Raw genomic sequence first — 27375 nt, forward strand, 5'->3', positions numbered from 1 at the left:
TGGAGTGACAAGCAAATGCTTCAGTTCTTGTTCCAGGGCACTAGATAGATAGATAGATAGATAGATAGATAGATAGATAGATAGATAGATATAGATATAGATATGGTTCTCAACCTATGGATCATACCTCTGTCTCCAAAAATATTTACATTAGATTTTATAACAGAAGCAAAATTACAGTTATGAAGTAGCAATGGAAATAATTTTATGGTTGGGGGTCACCACAACATGAGGAACTGTGTTAAGTGCTAGCAGCATCATTAAGGTTGAGAACCACAGATATAAACCATATCTGCATGATATTAGACTTTTTCCTCATTTCTTTGTTCAAGATACTGAATTAAGAATCATTACAAAATAGCACAGAATGACTAGCCCACCTTAGAACTCCTAGCCAAAAAAATAAATGAATAAATAAGCTTTGCTATGGCTTTTCAAAAAATAATCTCTAAAATACTAAGAAGAGGCCAAACTTAAGACTTATAAATTTGTTTCTACAGGACATATCTTATAGAGCTTATGGACTTCTATTTATAAGCATTATCTCATTAGAAAATGCAAAACTTCACAGGCACTTATGAAAAACTCTGTGAAGAAGAGCTTTAAAACTTTCAAGTTGTCACATTACTTAAAAATAGCCTGTTTCTGCAGTTAGAAGCTTGAGTGAATTCTCACTGATTAAAGTTCAGACCCTCTTAAAAAGTGTAATGACCCAAACAGTTTTTCTTATATTAAGTACCGTCTCAGTAAATCTAGAAGCTAAGTATTAAATTGAATGACTTTTTCACTAAATTAAAAACACCAGCCACTTTACTAAATATTAAAAGGTGTTGAAATATTTTTGGCAAAATAGGATTAGTTTCCTTTTCCTCATTGGAGAACAGAGAACCTTTAAACTAATCTAGACCTAACTTATAACTTATTGTAAAAACATCCAGTCCTTGTCAGGCCCCATACTGTGGTTCCTTAATTAATCCTCTCATATACTCTGACTATCATTATTACAGGTAAGACAGATGTATTTTTGTTTTATTTTATTGGAACAGATGTTCTGCCTTCATGTATATCTGTGCACACATGCATGCCTGTTGCCTGCAGAGGCCAAAAGATGGCATGAGATACCCTGCAACTGGAGCTACAAGTGGTTGTGAAGCACCATTTGAGTGCTCGGGATCAAACCTGGGTGTACTGGCTAGTGTTGTGTGTCAACTTGACCCAAGCTGGAGTTATTACAGAGAAAGGAGCCTCAGCTGCTGAAATGCCTCCATGAGACCCAGTTGTAAGGCATTTTCTCAACTAGTGATCAAGGGGGAAGGACCCAGCCCATTGTGGGTGGTGCCATCCCTGGGCTGGTGGTCTTGAGAGCAAGCTGAGCAAGCCAAGGCAAGCAAGCCAGTAAGTAACATCTCTCCATGGCCTTTGCATAAGCTCCTGCTTCCTGCCTTGTGTGAGTTTCAGTCCCAACTTCCTTTGATGATGAACAGCACATGTGAATGTATAAGCTGAATAACCCCCCCCCAAAAAAAAACTGCGCAGTCCAAATATTTGTGTCAAACTCTCAGTGGTCTGTTCTTTACATTTTACTTGCAAAAAGTGGAGGTCACAGGTGTGGGAGGGTGAACCTGGAAGGGATGAAATGTGAGTGTGATTTGGGTGCATTGTATGAAGTTTCCAAATAATTAAGAAAAATATTGTTAGGAGAAAAAAACCTTGACAAAAGCAAAACAAACAAACAGAAACCCACTTCATGCAACTACCACTCATGAAAGAATTCTTCTGCTACTTCTGTAGCCTTTAGATTAGCACTCAGATTTGTAATTGCCTTTGCTTCTCTCTCACCAGAATAGCTGTGCTTGTTTGCTTGTTTGATACTTACCCCATAGAGTACTTTGGAGCTGAGAAAAAATAGCTTCTTTGCATCTTCAAGGTCATCATTGTGTTTAGTTAACTAGTAATTTAATGAACTGGGTAATGGCTCAAATACAAGATCAAAGGCAGTGATCGCTTCTATCTGATTTGGGGCAAAAATGGTAGTTAAAAAAAAAAACTTCTGGAATGTTTTCTTAAATAGAGTTACTAAAGGAAATATATGTAGGTTCCCATATAATCACTGTGGGAGAGAATGAAATATCATGAAACGTTCCTCTCTCTAGGAAATAGATAATGCTCTGCTGTACCTACAAAGCTTCTGAAAGCAATTGCTGCTGCTTAGTAGATAAGGCAAATTCATAGGTGCTCTTTCAGCTTCCAAAATATGGAAAACAAGGTACCTGGATATTATCAAATTTCAAGATAGAGCCTTTAAGAGAAGAACAGAGCTATAAGCTCAGAGTCATCCAAAAGGTGTGTAAGCTACAAAATGGAACATAGCCAGCCTCCCACATCTGGGCATTGTACATCGGATATTGACCAACTTCAGGTCAAAACTATGTCTTAAAGCTATGAACCACATGAACAGAGTTTTTCATGTTGTTTCATACACAGTACGACTATTTATACAGTAGTCTTGTGGTAGGTAGCGTCACAACCTAAAGGTTAAAACATTAGGAGGATGTGAGCCTGAAAACAGGCTGGATTCCCGCAATGCCATTGGATAGCGTGAGCACCATCCATCACTGTTTGAATCCATTGTGTGATCTAGAACCAATCCTTTTGAATATCAAGGGGCAAAGATAATAATCACTTACACGTAAAGATTTAAAAGGTCTTATAAAAGAAAAATATTTCTGTATTATGACTCATTACATTATGTCAATGCATATTCTCAGAGAAGATATATAACAGCAGAAAAGTCAGATTCTTCATCTATAAAGTATCAATATTGTTGGTGTCTGCATTGCAAGCTTGTTGTTATGAATAGAAGACAGCAAGCAGTTTCAAGATAGTGTATATTAGACAAGGGTTCAGGTGTTTGCATATTCCTTTGTGTGTGTGTGTGTGTGTGTGTGTGTGTGTGTGTGTGTGTGTGTGTGTGTGTAAAAAGGAAATAATTTGGTGTCAGAAACTTACTCCCCCATTTCCGCTTTCATTATTGAATTTAATATGGGTTAACTAGTAACAGATTCCCCTTTCTTTCTATTGTTCTTCTTCCAGACTGGTTTGCAGAGTCTTGATATTTATATTTGTATTTCTCAGGTAAAATGAGATTTATGTTCCTACTGTACAAAGTGTGTTTTAAACCAACAGATCACAAATATTTTCTGAAAACCAGGTTGACTTAATTTGAGAAACAAGCCTTCCCAAAACTGGCCGACCTCAATGACATTAAAAGCTTGCAACAATTTGTTTATGGTAAATACTAATCACAAAAGCTCTACATTTGTTAAGCTTTGCTTGCTTGCAAAGGTCATGAAGGAGCTACATAAGATTTCCCCTACTGCAGCTTACACAGTGCCTTTTCCCTTCTCCTGTGGAGAACAAGTTGTCCAGCCATAGTATAAACATTTGCCCTGCATCACTGCTGTCTCTGAGAGGCTTTGGCTCTCAACCCGGACGCTACAACACCAACAAAGAAATTAATCCGATTCGTGGGGTTTGGTGCCATCCACACTTCTCACCCCGAAGCTATTAAGAATGATTCCTTCTAAAATGTTAAAATTAAATGTGAGTACTATGAGACTTGGCTATTTTCATTTTATTGGGTTTTATTTATTACAGAGATTTGCAAACATAACCACTGGGGTAAATAATGGACTAAACTTACAAAGGCATGGTTCTGTCTCACTCTCATGTCTTTCACACACGGTTTGTCACTGTGGTTTCAGTTCTAGTGACTTAAGGAGATAACATAAAATCATTGCAGCTAGATTTTCTGGAAACGAAGGAAGGAGAGCAGAGCCTTTCAACATCATTTTTCATGGTCCACACGTGCTGTCACACGTCATTTTCCAGGAAGCGATCATCACATTGGTTTCTGGCTCCTCTTACCTTCCTCAAATCTAGTTTCAAACAAAAATTAAACTGAAATGATCTGTTCTGAATGAGTAAGTTCAGCTGCTAAGGTAGGTAGCTTGGCCTTGCCTAGAAAGACTGGTACAAGTTTTATTGTATCTTCTTAAAGGAGATGCAATATCTTTAGCAATACTCCTGGAGCCCCTTTAGGAAGCCTCCCAGTTTATCTGCTGAGGCAGTTGACTGAGAGGGACAATACTGTTTGCTATAAGAATAGTCAGATCCTCTATGGAATTTAACAGTCAGCAGTTGGTACCTAGGCACCAAGTTCAAACATTCTTTTTTTCTCTTTATTGGCAGGTAATTTTTTTAACTTAATTTAATTTCTTTAAATTTATTCACTTTACATCCCACTCAATAGGGGCTATCCCAAAAGCTGTTGCCTGCACATGGACTATGTTCTTCTAACTGGGCTGCCTTGTCTGGCCTCAGTGGGAGTGGACAAGCCTAGCCTCCAGAGACTTGAAGTGCCAGGGTGGGAGGATATTAAGGGGGGGCACCCGCTCAGAGGAGAAGGGGAGAGGAGAGGGGGGAAGGGTTGTGGGAGGGAGTAACCCAGATCTCAAAAGTTTAAATGTTCCTTAAAAACTTGCCAACTGTTCCAAACCAGCTTGATATCACTCTAATGCAGAAGAATCTAGACATCTGAGATCCTATCTGGCAACATAATCAGATCCTGCTTCCTGCCCCATTTAACAAATTTTATAAATGGAACTGAGATTCTTCACTATAGTTAACATCCAAATTCTAAAAGCCCACTTTAAGCCACAGGTAACTTCCCAAATGTTAAGTAAGTGCTTCCTTTTTTGTTCTTGTTTTTGGGTAGGAGGGGGAGGAGTTAGTTTTGTTTTTGTTTATTTTGGGTTTGCTTTGCAGCCATAGAGTCTAAGGTTTTCATACCATTCCTTATCACATTCTTTTGGTATTGCCTCTTTTTTTTATCATTTTCTATGTGCATCTTAGATATTTTACTTTTTGATCCTATTTTATCTAAAATTAAAATCTATGAAAAATAGGAATTTTTGTAATTTTTTAACCTCACATTAAAGAATGCAGATATTTAGAATTTATTGTAAGAAAAATGGGTAAACAAAAACAAACAAACAAACAAACAAATTATACCCAGGTCCTCTGACTCTTCCCACTCCCCAGTGCCTGCATCTGTTATTAACAGAGTACCCATGGCTAGTTGGAAGCAAATGATTTTCTGAACAGGTAGTTCTGCTACAAAATAAAAGTGCATTGTTAAAAAGAAATACAAAACATTTTCTGTGATGAAGAGGGAATATGAGCTGGACACTTGCAGAATCACAATAAAAATATTTTTCAAAAGGAATTTCAATAGTAGTATTTTTACATCCAAAAGTGTCGGTGAAAAACTGTAAAACTTAGGCATCTAGGCTACAATAGTCTCTCAGGATAAATGCAGGTCATAATACGCAGAGAATTTTTTAGAGGCATCACAAAGGGTTAGGATTTCTGCCCCAAATGGAAAGTTATTACAGTTTTATATGGGAGCAATACTGTACAATTTTTTCATGTTATAAATAAGATCTTTCTTGCTTCACTCTAAAAATAGACCTAGAAAGAAAGTGGTAGAGATGAGGAGGTTATTCAAGAAGAGAAAAGGATAGATAATGAGAAAGGAGAGGGTGAGGTCATCTGTGTCTTCCAGTCTCAAACATTCTTCAGATTTTTACTTGCCTGGTTGCATAAGCATCACACACTGTAAATATTAAAATAAAAATAGAACTAATCTATACACAGCTAGACCCAAAGTACCCTATATCCAGCTACAGAGAAACTTGCTTGTCGATGTTTATGGCTACACTCTTTAATATATCCGGGAAATAGAACCACCCTAGATGTCCATCAGCTGTTGGGGAATGAAATGTGGCACACACACACACATAATGCTATTTTATTCAGATATTAATCAAAATCAAAGTTACAGGAAAACTGATGGAACTGGAATTATTTCATCAGAAGTGACTTGGGCTCAAAAAGAATACAGTGTTGTCTCTAATATGCAAGTCCTAATTTTAATTGTCATGTACAAGTTCATGTGAGGTTTAGTATAGAGAGATATCATAAGACTAGAAAGGCTCCCTAGTTGAGGGAAAGAGGTTTTGAGGAAGGGGATGTAGAGGAAAAGAGAACAAACTTGGCAAGAAAGTTGAACATGTGGAGCTTGGGGGAAGAAGGGTACAAGTGGGACAGGGGCAGACATGGGAAAGAAGAGTGCACTGTGGAGAGCGTTAACAAAAACTAAACATTGAGAAAATGTTGTAAAAAGATCTTGTAAGAAACTTAAAGGAATAGTGTCTTAAAACTAAAACAGAAAGTAAAATTTAGATTTAAAATTCACTTTCTTTTAAAATTAATATCTCAGTAGTTTTATATACTATACCTTTTTTATAAAGTTAGCTACTGTGATTCTATTTGTATCAAAAGAAAAGAATATATATGCATATATATGTAGATATATATTATTATACACACACACACACACACGTTTCTGAAAATTGAACAGTGATGTTCATACCTCAACTCTAGCATAGTGCCTTGTGAAATCATGTGATAGTTCTTTGTCTGGATCCTATAATGGCTATACCTTGATTTGAATTTAAATACATATGAATATCTAATCAAAGCAAAGAGACCACAGGAACATCCTCATTTCACCAGTTAGAAAGACTCCAATCATTCCTGTTTCCATCTATGCCCTGGAGATAATCCTGGGCCACAGCTCTCCAAATGCAAATCCTACAAAGAGAGAGCCAGTCTCCCAGGAGTGCTGACACACCCAAGATCACAAGTGAAACCACCCCTATTGCTCCAATAGCTGACGCAAGAGGGACCTGCCAGGAGCCCAAAGGACACAGGAACCATGAAGCAGCCAGAGACAGCATCAATCCAGTTTTCAACTGTGCCCCAGGGATAACCTTGTGCCATAGCCCTCATTACCCAAACCCTGCCTAGAGAGAGCTGATCTCCCAGGAGTGCTCACATACCTAAGAACATCACAGACTCACGTGATGGAAAAGCAAAAGCAAGACCAGCTGACACAAGAGATAACCAGATGACAAGGGGCAAGAACAATAAGATAAGCAACAGAAATAAGAACTACTTGGCATCATCAAAACCCAGCTCTCCCACCACAACATGCTCTGGATACCCCAACATATCAGAAAGGAAAGATTCTGATTTAAAAAATCACATCTCATGATGATGATGGAAGACTTTAAGAAGGACATACATAACTCACTTAAAGAAATACAGAAAAACACCCATAAACAGATAAAAACCCTTAAAGAGAAAACACATAAATCTCTTAAAGAAATACAGAAAAACACAACCAAATAGGTGAAGGAATTGAACAAAACCATCCAGGATCTAAAACCAGAAATAGAAACGATAAAAAAATCACAAAGTGAGACAACATTGGAGATAGAAAACCTAGGAAAGAAATCAGGAGTCATAGATGCAGGCATCACCAACAGATACCAGAAATAGAAGAGAGAATCTCAAGTGCAGAAGATACCACAGAAAACATTACCACAACAGACAAAGAAAATAACAAAAACCAAAAGTTCCTAACCCAAAATATCCAGGAAATCCAGGACACAGTGAGAAGATCAAATCTAAGGATAATAGAAGAGAACAAATATTCCAAATTTAAGGGCCAGTAAATATATTCAACAAAATTATAGAAGAAAATATTCCCTGACCTAAAGAAAGAGATGCCCATAAACAGATAAGAAGCCTGCAGAACTCCAAATAGATTGAACCAGAAAAAAAAATTCTTCTCATCACATAATACTTAAAACACCAAATGCACAATGAAAGAAAGAATATTAAAAGCAGTAATGAATAAGGTCAAGTAACATATATAAAGGTAGACCTATCAGAATTACACCAGACTTCCCACCAGAAACTCTAAAAGTTAGAAGATCCTGGGCAGATGTCATACAGACCCAAACACTACACAAATGCTGGTACAGGCTACTATATCCAGCAAAACTATCAATTAACATAGATGAAAAAACCAAGATATTCTATGACAAAACCAAATATACACAATATCTTTCCAACAATCCAGCCCTATAAAGATAATAGATGGAAACATCCACCACAAGGAGGGAAACCACACCCCAGAAAAAGCAAGAAAGAAATATTCTTTCAACTATTCCAAAAGAAGATAGCTAGACAAACATAATTCCACCTCTAACAACAAAATAACAGGGACCAACAATGATTTGTCCCTAAAATCACTCAACATCAATGGATTCAGTTCCCCAATAAAAAGACATAGAATAACAGACTAGACACATAAATGGGACCCAGAATTTTACTGCATACAGGAAACACACCTCAGTGACAAAGACAGGCTCTACCTCAGAGTAAATGGCTGGAAAACAATTTTCTAAGCAAATGGTCTCAAGAAACAAGCTGGAGTAGCTTTTCTCTTAACAAATAAAATCGAATTTAAGTCAAAAGTTACCAAAAGAGATAAAAAAGGATGCTACTTCACACTCATCAAAGGAAAATTCTACCAAGATGAACTCTCAATTCTGAATATCTATGCTCCAAATGCAAGGACACCCACATTCATAAAAGAAACTTTACTAAAGCTCAAAGCATACATTGCACCACAAGAAGACTTCAACACACCACTCTTATTGTTGTAAAAATATAAAAAATAAAAAACGTATAGTTGTCTTTTATCCCCCACTAGGTCCTGCACCGCAGTGCCCCAAGATATCTGCTGGATATCTTAATTGTCTGTCAGCAAAGTCTCTCACCTGCTTTGCTCCATCCCATATCACACTCTACCTATCTAGTTCCCAAGGCAGGTTTCCATGGTGGCCCAGACCAGCCGCCCCACACTCCATTACACTTAAATCTACACATGAAAAAACACACAACACAATAACCTTTGGCCCAATTGACAAGATATAATTGCCCACCTAAACATACAAAGCCCAGTAACATTCATCCCTTAAGAACATTAATAACAACCTGTAAATACACAGAGTACAGTCTTAATGTCAGCCTCCATTGTTGTCCCTGTCCCTCTTGTCTCTTCTTCTTTCTGTTCCAGTCTCCTCCTCTTCCTTCAAACTTTTCTCCTACCCATCCTTCCTTCTCATCCAATGACAGGCCTCCTTCTATCTTGTACCTGCCTCACCTGTGACATTATCCCACACACACTCATCAATGGACAGATCATAGAAACAGGAACTAAACAGAGTTACAGAGAAACTAACATAAGAAACTAACAAATGGATTCAAGATAAATATATATATATATATATATATATATATATATAAAACATTTCATCCTAAAACAAAAGAATATAGCTTTATCTCAGCATGTTATCCTAGCTTGTCCAAAATTGACCAAATAATTGGTCACAAAACAGGCCTCAAAAGATACAAGAAGATTGAAATAATCCCATGCACCCTATCATACCACCATGGACTAAGACTGGTCTTCAATACCCAAAAAAATTGATAGAAAGCCCACATACACATGAAAGCCGAACAATGCATTACTCAATGATAACATGGTCAAGGAAGAAAAATAAAGAAATACTAAAGACTTTTTTAGAATTTAATGAAAAGGAAGGCACAATGTACCCAAACCTATGGGACACAATGAAAGCAGTGCATGAGAAGAAAACTCGAGGCAGTCGGCTGTGTCAAGATAAAGCTGAATACCTCTTTCCCTGCCACTGGCTGTCAGATACTCATAGAAGTGGATGATGACCGCAAGCTTCGTATGTTCTATGAGTAGCACATGGCCACATAAGTAGCTGCTGATGCTCTTGGTGAAGAGTGGAAGGGTTATGTGGTCCGGATCAGCGGTGGGAATGACAAACAAGGCTTTCCCATGAAGCAAGGCGTTTTGCCCCATGGCAGAGTGCGCCTGCTGTTGAGTAAGGGGCATTCTTGTTATAGACCAAGGAGAACTGGAGAGAGGAAGCGCAAGTCTGTCGGCGGATGCATTGTGGATGCCAACTTGAGTGTTCTCAACTTGGTTATTGTAAAAAACGGAAAGAAGGATTTTCCGGGACTGACAGATACTACTATGCCTCGTCGGTTGGGACCTAAAAGAGCTAGTAGAATCAGAAAGCTTTTTAATCTCTCCAAAGAAGATGATGTCCACCAGTATGTTGTCAGAAAGCCCTTAAACAAAGAAGGTAAGAAGCCCAGGACCAAAGCGCCCAAGATTCAGCGTCTTGTTACTCCCCGTGTTCTGCAACATAGACGCCAACATAGTGCTCTGATGAAGCAACATACTAAGAAAAACAAGGAGGAGGCTGCAGAGTACGCCAAACTTTTGGCCAAGAGAATGAAGGAAGCCAAAGAAAAGTGCCAGGAACAGATTACCAAGAGATGTAGGCTGTCCTCGCTGAGAGCTTCTACTTCTAAATCTGAGTCCAGTCAAAAATAAGTCTTTTAAGAGTAACAAATAAATAATGAGACCTTGAACAAAAAAAAAAAAAAGAAAACTCATAGCTCTGAGTGTCTCCAAAAAGAAACTGGAGAGAGGATACAGTAGCAGATTGACAGCACACCTAAAAGCTCTAGAACGAAAAGAAGCAAATACACCTAAGAGGCAGGAAATAATCAAACAGCGACCTGAAATCAAACAAGTAGAAGCATAAAGAACTATACAAAGAATCAACCAAACCATGAGCTGGGTCTTTGAGAAAAATCAAGAAGATAGATTAAACCCTTAGCCAGAAAAACCAGAGGGCTCAGAGAGAATATCAAAATTAACAAGATCAGAAAGGAAAGGGGAGATATAAGGACAGAAACTGAGGAAATTCAAAAAAATAAAAATCAACAGATCGTACTACAAAAGCCTGTACTCAACAAAACTGGATAATCTGATTGAAATGGACAATTTTCTAGGCAGATACCAGGTACCCAAATTAAATCAGGATCAAATAAACCATTTATGCAGTTCCATAACTCCTAAAGAAGTAGAAGCAGTCATTAAAAGTCTCCTAACCAAATTATTGCACAAAATAGGAACAGAAAGAACAACACCCAATTCCTTCTATGAAGCCACAATTATGCTTATCCCTAAATCACAAAGAACAAATGAAGAAAGAAAATTTCAGACAATTTCCCTTATGAATATTGATGCAATCACTCAACAAAATTCTCGCAAACCGAATCCAAGAACACATCAAAACGATGATCATTATGATCAAGTAGGCTTCATCCCACGGATGCAGGGATGGTTAATATTCAGAAATCCATCAATGTAATCCACTAAATAAACAAACTCAAAGGAATAAAACCATATGATCATCTCATTAGATGCTGAGAAAGCATTTGACAAAATTCAACACCCTGTCATGGTAAAAGTCTCAGCAAGATCAGAAATTCAAGACCTACACCTAAACATAATAAAAGCAATATACAGCAAACCAGTAGCCAACATCAAACTAAATGGAGAGAAACTTGAAGCAATCCCACTAAAATAAAGAACTAGACAAGGCTGCCCACTCTTTCCCTACTTATGCAAAATAGTAATTGAAGTCCTAGCCAGAGCAATCAGACAACAAAAGGAGGCTAAAGGGATGTAAATTTGAAAGAGGAATATCACCATTTGCAGATGATAGGATAGTATTCTTAAGGGGCCTCAAAAGTTCCACCACAGAACTACTAAACCTGCTAAACAATTTCAAGAAAGTGGGTGGATATAAAATTAGCTCAAACAAATCAGTAGCCTTCCTCTACTCAAAGGATAAACAGGCTGAGAAAAAAAGTAGGGAAACAATATCCTTCATGATAGTCATAAGTAATATAAAATACCTCAAAGTGTCTCTAACAAAGCAAGTGAAAGATCTGTCTGACAAGAACTTCAAGTCTCTAAAGAAAGACATTGAAGAAGATCTCAGAAGATGGAGAGCTCTCTCATGCTCATGGATTGGCAGGATTAATATAGTAAAAATGGCCATTTTGTCAAAAGCAATCTACAGATTCAATGCAATCCCCATCAAAATTTCAACTCAGTTCTTCATAGAGTTAGAGCAATTTGCAAATTCATTTGGAATAACAAAAAACCCAGGATAGTGAAAACTATCCTCAACCATAAAAGAACTTCTAGGGGAATCACCATGCCTGACCTCAAGCTCGATTACAGAGCAATAGTGAAAAAAAAAAGGTGTAAGGTATTGGTACAGAGACAGGCAAGTAGATGAATAATAGAACTGAAGGCCCAGAAATGAACCCACACACCTATGGTTTGACAAAGGGATCTAAAACAATCCAGAGGAAAAAGAGACAGCATTTTCAACAAATAGTGCTGGTTCTACTGGCTGTCACCTTGTTAAAGAATGCAAATGGAAACATTCTTATTTCCTTGTACAAAGCTCAAGTCAAAGATCAAGATCAAGGAACTCCACATAAAACCAGATACATTCAAACTAACAAAAGAATATGTGGGAAAAGCCTTGAAAACGAAAATTTCCTGAACAGAACACCAATGGCTTCATCTCTATATCAACAATCAACAAATGGGACCTCATAAAATTGAAAAGCTTCTGTAAGGCAAATGACCCTGTCATTAGGACAAAATGGCAACCAACAGACTGGGGAAAGATCTTTACCAATCCTACATCTGATAAAGAGCTAACATCCAAAATATACAAAGAATTCAAGAAGTTAGACTCCAGAGAACCAAATAATCCTATTTAAAAATTGGGGTACAGAGCTAAACAAAGAATTCTCAGCTGAGGAATATTGAATGGCTCCGAAACACCTAAAGAAATGTTCAAAATCCTTACTTACTCATCAGGGAAATGCAAATTAAAACAACCCTGAGATTCCACCTCACACCAATCAGAATGGATAAGATCAAAAACTCAGGTGATAGTAGATACTGTCAAGGATGTGGAGAAAGAGGAACACTCCTCCATTGTTGATAGGATTGAAAGCTAGTATAACCAATCTGGAAATAAGTCTGGCGGTTCCTGAGAAAATTGGACATAGTACAACATGAGGACCCATCTATACCACTTGTGGACATATACCCTTAAGATGCTCCAAGTACAATGAAGACACATGCTCCACTATGTTCATAGCAGCCTTATTTATAATATCCAGAAGCTGGAAAGAACCCAGATGTATTTCAACAGAAGAATGGATACATAAAATGTGGTACATTTACACAATGGAGTACTACTTGGCTATTAAAAACCATAACTTCATGAAATTTGCACTAAATGGATGGAACTAGAAAAATATCATCCTGAGTGAGGTAACCCAGTCACAAAAGAACACCAGTGGTATGTACTCACTGATAAGTGCATACTAGGCAGAAAGCTTGGAATATCCATGATACAACTCACAGACCATATGAAGCTCAAGAAGAAGGAAGACCAAAGTGTGGATGCTTCAGTCCTTAGAAGGGACAACAAAATATTCACAGGAGTTACAGGCAGGAAGGACTCAGGAGGAAGAGAGAAGCGGGAGGGGGAAAAGTGAGCAGAATCAGCTATGGAAGGAGACAGATATGATATATAGAAGGTCAGGAAATTGAACAGATATGTAGCAATGGGGGATGGGGAACTGGCGGTAGCTACCAGAAAGTCCCAGATGCCAGGAAACAAGAGGCTCCCAGGACCCAATTGGGTGAAATTATCTGAAATACCCCAAAAAAGGAAGGGAGAACTGGTAGAGACCATATCCAGAGGTTAGACAAGGCCCCCAATTAGGCGATAGGGCCACCAACTCATCTCCAAATTTTTATTCCATAATTGCTCCCGTCTAAAGGAATTACAGATTCAATGTGTTGAGCAGAGACTGAAGGAAAGGCCATCCAGAGACTGCCCCACCTGGGAATCCATCTCATATACAGACACAAAACCCAGACACTATTGCAGATGTCAAGAAGTCCTTGCTTACAGGAGCCTAATATAGCTGTCTCCAGAACGGCTCTGCCAGAGTCTGTCAAATACAGATGAGGATGCTTACAGCCAATCATTGGTCTGAGCTGCAGACCCCAATGGAAAAGGTAGGGAAAGGACAGCAAGAACAACAATACCAATCAATGAGACACCCAGAGCTCCTAGAGACTAAACCACAAAAGAGTACACATGGAGGGATCCACGGCTCCAGCTGCATTTGTAGCAGAGGATGCCCTTGTGGGACATCAATGGGAGGAGAGGCCCTTGGTCCTGTGAAGGCTCGATGCCCCAGTGAACCCCTACAGTACATCTAGGGCAGTGAAGTGAGAATGGGTGGATAGCTGTGGGAGCACCATCATAGAAGCAGAGGGATAGGGGGTTTGAGGAGGAGAAACCGGGAAAAGGGATAACAGTTGAAATGTAAATAAATAAAATGTTCAATTTTAAAAAGAACAAAAGAAGAGAAAGACCCCTTTATCTTGGCTCCCCATTAATCTCTGTGTTGAAGACCAGCATCACATGCCCACCTGTAAATAGAGGGTCTTTATTGACCCTGTGGCCACTCTTTATATAGCTAAACAGACTTGAAATAATTAAGCACATAGAAGTGTATGGTGTAGAAAATGCAGTTATATGGAAAGTGACTGATCTAAGCCTTTTCTTCATGTTTCTGCAATTCTTCAATCCTATAATCCTTGGCATCATCAGTATCTTTACCAGCTACCAATCATAGCCACCAATTCACAGAGCTCTTACAAATATTACTTTTAATAGCATTTTATTACTAATAATAATTATTTAATTGGCCTATTATAGTTTTTAATGTGTGGTATATGTTTTTTATTCTGCCCTATTCTTATATAGCAGTTACAATTCACCTTTTTGTTCATTGCACTGAAAACACCTGTGTATCAGTCTTATTCTGCTTTAAAAAGAAAAATCAGGAAGACATTATAATTTGATACAAAAGCTTCTCTTTCTGTAGTATCATCTCATACATCCTGAACCCCTGACAAGGGGCTGATACAGAACGGATAGTCTAGCCTCAGTGGGAAAGGATGTGCCTAGTTCTGCAGTGACTTGATGTGCTGTGGTTGATTGGTACAGGGAGGGAAAGGGGCTTCTGCTTCTCAAAGGAGAAGGATAGAAGGGGAGAGGCTGTGTAAGGGGAGGACTGGGAGGAGTGGGGGCCTGCTGTGGATATGTAAAGTGAATAAACAAACAAACAATTAAATGGAGTGGGAAGGGGATGAGACAAACACAAGTATACACACACAGTGAAACAAATTAGGAAGGAGTTTGTTGTCTCTGAAACACAAGACTTCAAAGTATTTATTAATTACAGAAAGAGGGGTCAGCTAATCTTGGTGGGAGATCTCTATGGTTGAGCATCACAGGCTATACACATCCTGGACAAAGAAAGTGCAGTTGCTAGTATTTACACACACTATTCAATCATCCATAATCACTTAGACTCAGACTCCTGAAAACAGCTTTGCCATTCTTCTTCTTGAAAATGACTCTGTCAATTTCCCATAAGTTCAAAGCCTTAGATTTTGAGATGGCTGTTCCCACATACAATGCACAAGTCCAGGCAGGGCTTCCTCCACTCCCTGCAATCATCTTCCTCCTCTATACTTTCCCATGTGTGCATCCTTGGGGTTGTTTCCCATGTTGGACATTGTTGATCTGGAATTTGAGCAAACTGCTTCCAAACCATGTCCCTATCTGAAAAATAGAAAAGGGTGATAAAATTATTTGAGACATCTAAGCTTCAGGAATAGCCATAATGTATTCACAACTGTACATCAAGGCAAGTGAGGAGTTGGAAAGAGACTCATGAAGATGTGCTGACAAGGTCATTCGACCTGAGAACATGAAGGATGGAAGCAAGGGTTTTCTATAATTAGTATTTAAATCTATCAAAACCTGGACTAGGAGTCAGCCAAGCAACATCAAATTATTTGTATTATTACTGACAAAGCTGGAATTCGTGAAGGTAAGTAGCTTTCTGAGACAGTCGGATTCTTCATGCTTCATTCTTGAACAGAAAAGACTAACCTGTCCACTCACAGGAAAACCTGTCTCTTGGGCAACTAACATTGAAAAGAGAAGAAACTGGCAGGTAGTCCCTTCAAATCATTCACAATTTCCCTTCAATTTCCACTCACGAAGGAAAGAAGAGATAGGGTGCCTGTTCAATGACTTATCAACTTAGTCTACAAAATTCAACAAAGAATAAGTCGTTTTGCTCTCCTTTCCTCAACTAGCTATGGGGAGAATAATGGGCATCAGAGAGACACCAGGGAGGTTCGTTACACGCACGTCAGACTTCCTTTGTAGACAGGGAAAATAGAATATAGTAAACAACCCCTCTAATAGTCACGAAGCTCATCCTGGGACCACTGTGTCCCCTGCTCCTCCGCTTTCTCTGTCTTGAGAGAATTACCTACATACTTCAGCCTATTTCGGTTACTTCGGGGGTACTACCTGAATACCTGAAAATGGCATGGTTGTTTGCAAAGTCATATGAAATCAAGTCTCAGAGGAATGATGTTATAAAGAATCAGAAAAACGAAACAAAACATAAAAAGACATGAACCTTTCCTATTCAGACACAATCATAAAGAGAATTGTTAAATATTTCATTATATTCTCTATTCTCTATTATATATAATATAATATATATATAATATATTATAACCTTATATTAACATATGTATGCAGTAAATACAGTTTCATGAGATTCTGTTTAATTCACCATTAATGCAGTTAGCTGTTGTAAATTGTTTCTAAGTGTCTTAGTCAGGGTTTCTATTCCTGCACAAACATCATGACCAAGAAGCAAGTTAGCGATTACACTTCCACTTTGCTTGTCATCACCAAAAGAAGTCAGAACTGGAACTCAAGCAGGTAAGACAGCAGGAGCTGATGCAGAGGCCATGGAGGGATGTTACTTACTGGCTTGCTTCCCCTGGATTACTTTCTCATAGAACCCAAGACTACTAGTCCAGGAATGGCACCACCCACAATGGGCCCTTCTACACTTGAACACTAATTGGGAAAATGCCTTACAGTTGGATCTCACAGAAGCATTTCCTCAAGGGAGGCTCCTTTCTGTGAAAACTCCAGCTTCTGTCAAGTTGCTATGCAGAACCAGCCAGTACACTAAGCATTATTTTAAAGTCTATGGATTAATTCAATATATTACAATACATTTAATTATTATATTTAAGAGATAAATTATTTTTCTATTTATAATGATTAAACAAATGAATAAATATAAAATAAAATGTAATATAAGAAAAATTTTATTAGAACCAGAAAATTTTGTCATGAATAAACAACTTTAAAGTTTGACACACGATACTTAAAACTTTCCCCCAAGATTTATAACCTTTAATGCATCACCTTGTTATAAATTGTCTATCTCACTGTATCCTTCCCATTAGAAATGAGAACTTGATATTAATTTACATTGTACAGCATGGGTTGAAACCACCCATGAAAATTAAAACTATATTCCTTCCTCATGAAACCTGAGAAACCATAAATGTGCGTTGTTTTATAATTCTATACTTAGTTTCAGTTTAATTTATTGTGTACTAAGACCTACCTCACATAAATAGTAATTTTGAAGGACAAATGGATAAATAGATATAGTTTCTGGGAAAGCCATTCCTAGATATTTAGATTTTGGAAGTCTTAACAAGAACAATGTTGGAATTAAACAGAAGCATCTAGCATTGTAGAGAGAAAACTAAAAGTGTCTGTCCTAGTTAGGGTTCCTATTGCCATGGTAAATGAAACATCATAACCAAATCAGCTTGGGGAGGAACAGGTTTATCTGGCTTACAATTCCATATCATAGTACCACCTACAATGTTGCAAAGGACTGGGTCCTCTTCCATCAATCACTAGACAGAGAATTGATTTCCACACTCTCAGATGACTTTAGCCTGTGTCAAGTTGACATAAACCTATCCAGCACAGCATTCTATGCTACACCTTGCAATATTCTTGTAGTCTTGTATACCAAGAAAATCATGGCAATGAAAATTGGGGGAAAGTATTAGGTTGTGATGAAGAAAATTAAAAAATCAGTTATCAGAAAGTGACAGTAAAGAACACGAAGTAATACCAACAGCATCCTCAGTCTTTGCCAAGCAAAGAAATTTATCTCACCTAAGATGGAAATAGCCCTTCTCATCAATAGAGGGATGAATAAATTAAATGTGGTGTATATATGCAAGGAAGTTTTATTCATCCATAAATATGAACAAAATTGTGGCATTATAGGGAACTGGATGGAACTGAATATGATGGTTAGCAAAAGTACAACAGACTCAAAGAGAATGAAGATACATAGATAGATAGATAGATAGATAGATAGATAGATAGATAGATAGATAGATGATAGATAGGTAGATATATGATAGTAGATAGATAGGTAGATAGATAGATAGATAGATAGATAGGTAGATAGATGATAGTAGATAGATAGATAGATAGATAGATAGATAGATAGATAGATAGATAGATAGATAGATAGATATCCATAGCATATAAAGGTAGAAATGTCTGTCTGTCTGTCTGTCTGTCTGACAGACTATGCGCATGTGCATGTGTGCTACCTGAAAATAGGGAGTGGGTATCTGGGGAAAGAAGGGAAATGAGCAGAGGTATAGGTTCCAATGAGTGCTGAGTTGGCAAAGTACAGATTTATATGTAAAAAATATAGCAAAGCTGTTACTTCATAAAATATAGCAAAAGCTATTATTTCATATGCTCATTTAAACCATAAATCTATGAACGGTTGTGCATGTCTGTAACCCTAGCACTTGAAAGGTGGAAGCAAAAGCAAAATATGAGTTCAAGGCCAGCCTCAGTTACATAATGAGTTTGAGTTTGGTAGATGACACTCTGTTGCAGAAATGCTAAATAAATGGAGACACACACACACACATACACACACACAGGAGAGATGGGGGAGAGGATTTTTGGTAGTGAGATTTTTGGTTTTTTTTAAAATCCAGTTATATTATGTGAATATGTGTTTGATTTAGTCCCAGGTGCAATATAATAGGCTGCTTCACAGCAGGTGATTATGATTTGCCTTGTGCACTAGCAGGGTCGTGATTTCTGCCAATTATGGATAGTTAAATTCTGGGGACTCTGGTGAGAATATAAATAAAAGCTCCAACGAAGGCCTTTGAAGGCTGCTTCTTCTGGTTATGGTTTAATGAGAAGCTGGAGATATCCTTACAATGAAGACTGGACTTGTCCCAAGGAACACAATGTCCATAACCAACAGAAAGTAGCCTAAAGGGGTCTATGTCCACTTTTCCCTTTAACCTTCATTCTCTGCAACCTAGTGTTGGAGGCTTGGAAAGGTGAAATAAGAATTAGAAAGGAGGTAGAGATATAAAACCCCAATAAAATAGTAAAAAATACACGAACAGATTTTATTTTGATATACTTATTAAGTATTTGATACAATAAATTTTGAGCACATTTTTCCCCTTACCTCTCCTATAAATTCTCCCAGACCTACCCCAACCTTCTCATCCCCTCCCAACATCATATGCATTTTCTTCCCATAATTCTCCCTGTCCAGGTTGTGCTCCCAGGTATGGGATCATCTATTGGAGTATGATTCACCCACTATGGGTCAGTCCAAATTGTGGTCCTGGGTATTGGACCACCAACTGGCATATAGTTGACTTTAGTGGTCATATCCTTAAGGAATTTACTCTCTCTCTCCCCCAGACACCATAAACTGCCAATAGCTAGAGAAGGGAGCTGGAGATTCCCTTCCTACTTCACACTAGAATATTGATTGGCATGACACTGCTTAGATAAGCACAGTTATTTTGAGTTTATTAGTGTGACAATGATATGCGTGACAGTCGTTAGTGCGACTGTCATGACAGTCTCGACATATCCAAAAGATGTTTCCCCACAGTCCTCCTTGACCTCTGGCTCCTTCGACCTTTTTTGCCCCCTCTTCTACAGAGGTCCCAGAGCCTTGAGGGATGTCAGATACAGATGCGCCCCTTGTGACTAAACACTCCACTGATACTAATTCTCTGCATTTTGATTTGTTGTGAGCTCCTGAGTTAATCATCATCCACTGTACAAAGAAACTTCTCTATTGAGGTCTGAGAACTGTGCTCATCTATGGGGTTGGGGAGAGATTCAAAAAACGTTTGATATGATGCCCATTTAATACAATATTAACTATAAGTTACCTGTGATGGTTTGAATAAGAATAGTACCCATAGTCTTAGATAGCTGAATGCTTAGTCACCAGGGAGTAGAACTGTTTAATGGGGTTAAAAGTATATCACTTGGGGTGTGCTATGAAGTTTCAAAAGCACATACCAGGCCCTCTCTCTCTCTCCCCCCCTACATATCATGGTCCACCCTTATGCTTGCCATGCCTGCCACCATGTTCTCTGCCTTGATGGTAATGGACTAAGTCTCTGAAACTCTAAACAAACCCCAAATTAAACTGTTTCCCTTAAGAGAAGTAATATGATCATGTGGTCTCTGCACAGCAAAATAGAATAATGAAAGACACTCCTCAACCATGAATTCTTGGCAATATTTATAGTACCAAGTATGTATTTTATCCTGTGCAGCATGCCTTAAATCAAATTAGACAGTAGATCCCTACATATATATATATATATATATATGTACATATATATATGAGAGAATATATATTTGTATAATGCCAATATTATATTCATATTTAAAAAGTTTAATTGGAGTTAACCTATACAGAGGATAATGCTCACTCAGGAGAAAAGGACTGCAAAAATAAATTGTGTTTTCAAATATTAACTTTCAAAAGTAAAACATAGTGGTGCTGGGTCACTTGGTTCAAATAAAAAAAGGCATTTACCCCAAGTCCTGAAAACCTGAGTTTGGTCCCTAGACCCCCATACCATGAAAGAAAAGAACTGACTTATGCAAGTTTTGCTCTGACATCCACAAGTGGCACACACACAGGCATGCACACACACACACACACACACACACACACACACACACACTAAATGAAGTAACGAAAATGCAAACATAAATCCACTAGGGTTAGCTTTTATTAATTGTAATACATATAGAGACTGTGTATTTGCCTAAGATAGCATGTCAACATCCTTAGGCTCTATGGGTGAGTCTACTGCAGACAGTCAATCCTATGCCTCTTCTAAACTATTCTTGAAATTGGTGCTCACTGCTAACTTCCTCTGACGGTGTAACATTTGTACTTTGTTTTGTGAAATCAAACTCATGGTTTGATTTTGGTTTGTTTTTGTTTCAGCTAATATAATGCACTCACACAATGAACAGTACGAAGGCAGAATGAAGTTACTGCTTGCTAGCAAATGGGAAATGTTATATCTCAAGAAACCTCAGGTTGCCTCAGAGGGACACTTTGAAGACAGTACCAGCTTGACTTTTTCATCTACCAAGGAACATTCTGTGATTTTTTCTTACATGCCCGAACACACCCAAAGGAACACCATAAATTGTATTTGGTGAGGAGAAAGGCCTAGTCACAAGTCACAGTTAGACAAACTATGCAGAAAGTGAGTCAAGCACACTGATCACACTATTAATCCTTTAATTGAAAAATTCATTTCTGAAACTTATAAACAGGGCTTGTGCTATCGCTGTCCTTGAGATTTTAAAATATATTCTCAAACAAAAGAAAGGTAAACCATTATTTACAATTAAAAAAATGTAATCACATTGTAAAATAACAGTGAGATAGAATTTTGGTCTAAAATGCTATGATATTTCCCAACCTAGCAATTTGCCACTGAAAATAGTCCAAATGCACAGACATATACGTGATTTTCTAGTGAGTACTGTGATGACTGTATCTGTTACAAATACTTTTCTGCAAGGTTTGCAAATTTGTGCAAGAGTTGCTGCAGCCCATCCAGAACACACCCAGATTTCTTGATTCAGTACCCAAAGAATTCAGCCGGTATTTACAAAGCATCTGCATATATGCAAAGCATGTATGTAAACTGGGAGTGAGTCTGCTTTAAAATCATAGATAACGTCATTGTCGAATTGCATTTCTGATCTAAATTACTGCAGCAGGAGCCTTGTAAGTGGTTCCCAGTCAAGCCACCCTCAAATTTTCCAAATATGTTGCTGCTCTTCATGCTCCTACCGTTCCAAACCGTGAGAAGATTTTCTTCTCACACAGCCCTGAGCATTTGCTTATCCTGCCCTTTTCCTAGACTGAGTGCTCTGGTTTTCCACTCTCAAGCTCTAAGGGATCTTTTAAAACTCAACCTGAGCATCTTCGCATTCTGGGAGCTTTCCTGGCCCTTTAAAGACCTGCTTGCAGCAAAACAGTTTGCACATCCTCATCGCCTGTCTTCATGACACTGTAGCTGTTTATTTAAGCATTTATCACCCTACCAGAAGGTGGCTTTCAGAAGCACAGACGTGATTGATTTTTCCCCCTTCCCTCCTACTGTCAGAGTATAGCCCATGGTATTGATCCTGAAATGCTGACACTCATTCTCCCTTCAGGTATTCTCTGAAAAAGGATAAACACAAGGGGAAAATAACATTGAGAAATAATGGGTAGGTTTTACTAATAAATACATAACTTTGGTCAGTCTGAATGTGGGATTTTCTGATAAGTACTTCTCATGTGAGAGTGTAGGCCTTCAAAAGCTTGGGACTACTCCTTAGTAGTCCTGAGAAAGGCCTCCACAATAGATGAGAAAGGGACTCCCTCTACACACTTAGTCACTGACAGAACATGAAGCACTCTTGGGTGAATTGAGGCAAGCTTCATAGGGAACATTTTCCAAACAGATCTCCCATGTAGTTCTTGTAAATGTCACTTTTATTTCCTCAGATGAAGTGACAAGTTGAAAGCTGTACCCAAGCTGTGCAAATACGTGGCTTGGGCTGGGCCTAACGTTTCTACCTAACCATCCCAAGGCCTGGGCCTGGAAGCTTGTAGCCTCCATACAAACTAATCTTCTGCAAGCCCAGACCTTGAAGGCTTTAGCTTCCAGTCTCTGCTAGGCTAGATCTCTGAGACTTACTGCTGAATAAATTTACTCTTTCTAGCTCTTTCTGAACTCAGGCTGGCTGGTTCAACTCAGCTGTTCTGGGTCAAACTCCTTCAAGTTGGCTGACTCAAATTGGCTTCTCCTGGTTTGTAACTGAATTGCTCTGCTTTGAAAGCCTGCCTCTGAACTAAGCTGCTCCAAACTGAGCTGAACCATACTGCACTGAATTGAATCCCATTCAGTTCTTTCTCCCTCACCACTCTTTAAGTAGCCTCTTTACTGTCTATTCTTGTGAGAGACAAGGCATATCCTATCTCTGACTCATTCTGTCAAATCTTTCTCTGATTCATGACGTTGTCTGCCCCTCCCCCAATTGGATGTCATTGTTTGGGATCAAAGGTGTGCAGTAAGGCTGGGTCTGTAAAGGGGATTAAAGGTATGTGGCATGACTACATTTCAGCCAGATCATGTCTTTAGATATCACCCCTTGCCAGAGCATCTATGTTGCTGAATTAATATTCCTGTACAAGTACTAATTATACCTGACCTTTTCTAAGCTTCTACTATAAGACCAGACTGAGTGTATTCAGGTGATATGACCAGAGATACATAGATTTAAGGAGTGATAGAGTAGAATAATATGTGATCCTATAGTTTATATATAGGATATGTATAAATAATAACCTATATTCCTGTCAAATAGGTCCTGGTAAAGATCTTAAATGCAGCCAGCAAATCAATGTCTTGCCCCTTAGGAAGATTCTAGAAAGAGTTGAAAGTCAAAGCGTGTGAACCCTACTGATTCCTCTTCTATAAATTCTTATGCTTTACAACAACTTATCATACTCAAATTTTCAGATATATTTTACAACATAATAGTCAACAGTACACAATTGTTAAGCATCCATGTTTTTATTAACAGATTAGAAACTAGGAAAAAAAGTTGCAGCAAACCCATAAGACATTTTCTCAAAAATGCAAAACAATGTGGTTTTCCACTAAATGATGTGCCACCAAGTGTACTTCAAATGTCCGTGCATGAGGAGCTACGAAGTAGGACAGCGGGAGGCCTAATTATGTTAGAAATGCCTCTGAAGTTCTGTTTCTGTGTCTGTAACCATTCCTCAAGCAAGCTGCATATCCTGCCTCCACTGCTCAAGATACTCAGGTGTTGCGTCTGTTCTGACAACTTTAAGGTGCATAGTATGGAGCACAGGAGAAGGATAGAAGTGTTATGCCCAGACCTTGGAGTCCCCACAGACCACCAAAGACTGCCAGGAGTCCAACTTCTATTCAAAAGCAAAGTCTTCATTCAAGCTCAAGCTTGGACCTCTCCATCCTCCCCAACACAGTGGATGGGTGTGCAAGATGCTGAGCTGGTGTCAGCTTTAACTTGTGTGAAGTGTAATCTGGGTAAGGGGCTTTCTAACTTGGTAGTTACATAATTGGGTTGGCATTTTACAAAGCATAGTTTACATGAAATTTTAGCTAACATCATAAACCTTGCTATGACTTTTGCCCTGGATATGACAATGGGCATTTCCTCTTATCGAAGGTGGAGTGGCTGTTACTTGGGATATGTCTTGGTTCCTGGAACAAGCTGTGGTTTTCCCAGATACCAAGTTCAAACTGAGGACAGGCTGGATGTAAGATGGGGTTTGAACACGAAATAGAATTAGCTGGCTAGATTCTTCAGTAAGCAAAAATAAACAGCTCTTGAAACACTACACGTAGACGTATTTTTTTTCTTTTTTCTTCTTTTTTTTTCAGAGCTGGGGACCAAACCCAGGACCTTGCGCTTGCTAGGCAAGCGCTCTACCACTAAGCTAAATCCCCAACCCCAATAGACGTATTTTTTAATTACAACCTAGTTCTTTCAGGGTAGCACACAAACAAGGTCTAATCTGCTCATAGAATCTAAATGTTTGGGTTAAAATGGTTTATATGAAAACAGATTTTCTTAGAAAAGACAGAGGAAAAATATATCTATTTTCCTGGGGACTGAGAATTCATTTAGGGAATCTCACCCTCAGAAAACAAAGTTCTAATGAGTTTCAGGTTCAAGAAAGCTTGACATTTTTGTTGCCCTCAGAATTTGATGCCATATGAGAAGGAAAGAGTAGCAATTCAGGGAGGTCTCTGTGTGGCTTTTATTACCCTGTAAAGGTTGGGAACCAGGAATTTAGAGCAGTGGTTATATTCATGACCAATACATGTAACACATATATGTCATATTTATATACTTTGTGTCAGTCTCCTCTCCTCAATGCTTATCAGAGCTTGAGCATAATGAAAATAATGCACTATAAAAAGACTTTACCACAGTTGAAACCAACAGCCACATTATCTTATAAAAATTTAGAAGTTCAAGCGCAAACAGTTTAGAAAATCAATAAGATATGTAATGCTGTCTTGATCTAATTTCACCAAAAATGAGTAAAGAAAAAATTGTGACTGACACTTGAAAGGGATCATTACCTTTAATGGGAAATGCACTTTTTGTGAAACAGATCTAACTATCTGACATACTAGATCAATGACTATAACAACGATGGATCATTTCCCTTAATACCCTCTATCCTGAGTCTTTGATTCTAATATCATCATTCTAACACCTAAGTGTGAGAAGCACGGACTTGCTAAAAAACAGTTGTGAATAACCTGATCTAATTAAAAGACTTCCTTCTGGAGTCCACAGCTGTCATACTATCTACAATATCTCACAAGTGCGAGTTGCTTGTTTTCTCTCAATCTACTGATAGAGATATTTGATAATTTATTACAAGGAAAAACACATTTAAAATGTAAAGTGATGTAAAAAGATATAATATTGAAATTGGAGAAAAGGAACATTTTGTGTACAAACATGAGAATATGAGTTTTATCGTTAGGTCTGGTGCCTGCAACTCCAGCACTGTGGGAGGTAGAGAGACTAAAGCACCCTGTGGAAAGGAGTTGGGCAAATGATGACAGATCGGGCAGAACATCAGACATTTTAAAACTCTGGCTTCCACACATGCATGCACTAGCACACAGCCCCCCTCCACACTCACAGCCCCACACAAAAATCAGAGCCACATTTTGTATTAAATCCACAGTTAAGCATTAAAAAGGAGATGGGACTGTCAAAGAATCAGACAAATAATCAGAATCTTTCTCTTGGAGGATAAAATAGCATTTTACTGCCAGAAGGGGAAATGTCTGAGGATTAAAGTCAAGAGTAATATCAAAAAGGCAAAAAGAACTAACAGGTGTTTGTGGGAGTTATGAGGAAAAGTTTATTAATTGGTTGTCTTATTTATTTACATGTCAAATGTTGTCTCCCCTCCACAAACTTCCCATCCCATCTTCTCTTCCCTTTGCCTCTAAGAGGGTGCTCCCCCACCCCACCATCCAACCCCTCATCACTGCTCTAGCTTCCCTCTAAGCTGGGGTATCAAGCCTCTCAAGAACCAAGGGCCTCCCCTCCCACTGATGCCAAATAAGGCCATCCTCTGCTACATATGTAGCTGGAGCCACGGACCCACCCATGTATACTCTTTGATTGTTGGTTTAGTCCTGAGAGCTCTGGGGATTCCGGTTTATTAATATTGTTGTTCTTCCTATGGAGTTGCAATCCCCTTCAGCTCTGGGAACCCCTAACTCTTCCATTGGGGTTGCCAGTCTCAGTCCTATGGTTGACTATGAATGAGTATTTGTATCTCTCTTAGTCAGATGCTAGTGGAGCCTCTCAGAGGACAGCCATACCAGGCTCCTGTTAATTTCAATGTTTCAGTATGGAGCTATATGAATGTTTTTATGACCTCAAGTTCATTATTAAAATGAATAACAATAAGTTATAGCTTATGATATTAATGTTGTCAGTTTAATTTTCCCCTCAACCTTTTAAAAAAAACCTAATATGTATCACTTTCTCCTCTCCAGTCCACTCTAAAACAGAAACAAAGCATCAAATACCATAGACTTACTTAAAGGGAGAATGTTTATGACCTGTCAGAAACCATTTAAAGAGGGAAGACAGAAAAATAAGAATAAGTTACAGAAGAATTCATGGGCAGAACACTCAAAGCAAGAATAGAATGAGAGAACCTTTTAGAACAGAGTTACTCAAGCAGAGTTCTACAAAATGTAATGAAAGGATTCTTGACATGGTCTCTAAAATTTAAATAGAACACGGTTTTATTTGGTTTTATCTGGTTCCTAGAATGGCAGCATTTACAGTAGAACACAATAAGTTAGCAGCTAGCCCGTGCTTGCATTGGAAGCCTCTGGCCCTGTATTGCAGTGTCCACAAGACTGCCTTCATCAGGGTGGCTACCTACTAGCTTTTCACATGATTGGAAAAGCCATGAGGATGATAGTCTATCAGGAAGAAGATGACGGGTTGATGTCACCACTTTTTCCCTTCCTCGTGTGCTTTGAATATAAAGTACTCT

At 38.4% G+C, this 27375-nt stretch overlaps 1 protein-coding gene and 1 pseudogene across 1 annotated transcript in view; one reads left to right on the forward strand and one right to left on the reverse strand.

Annotated features, from left to right (window-relative positions):
• The first annotated feature begins 9625 nt into the window (after positions 1–9625).
• Rps6-ps10 (ribosomal protein S6, pseudogene 10) lies at positions 9626–10469 on the forward strand (annotated as a pseudogene).
• LOC134478972 (large ribosomal subunit protein eL29-like) overlaps positions 9642–27375 on the reverse strand; it is a 520011-nt gene continuing 502277 nt past the window's right edge. The window contains exon 2 of the mRNA XM_063261283.1: positions 9642–10478. The gene's annotated coding sequence lies outside the window, so the exon portion shown is untranslated. The remainder of the gene's footprint in view (positions 10479–27375) is intronic.

The sequence above is a fragment of the Rattus norvegicus genome, chromosome 5, assembly GCF_036323735.1.
Source record: "Rattus norvegicus strain BN/NHsdMcwi chromosome 5, GRCr8, whole genome shotgun sequence".
Taxonomy (NCBI): Eukaryota; Metazoa; Chordata; class Mammalia; order Rodentia; family Muridae; genus Rattus; species Rattus norvegicus.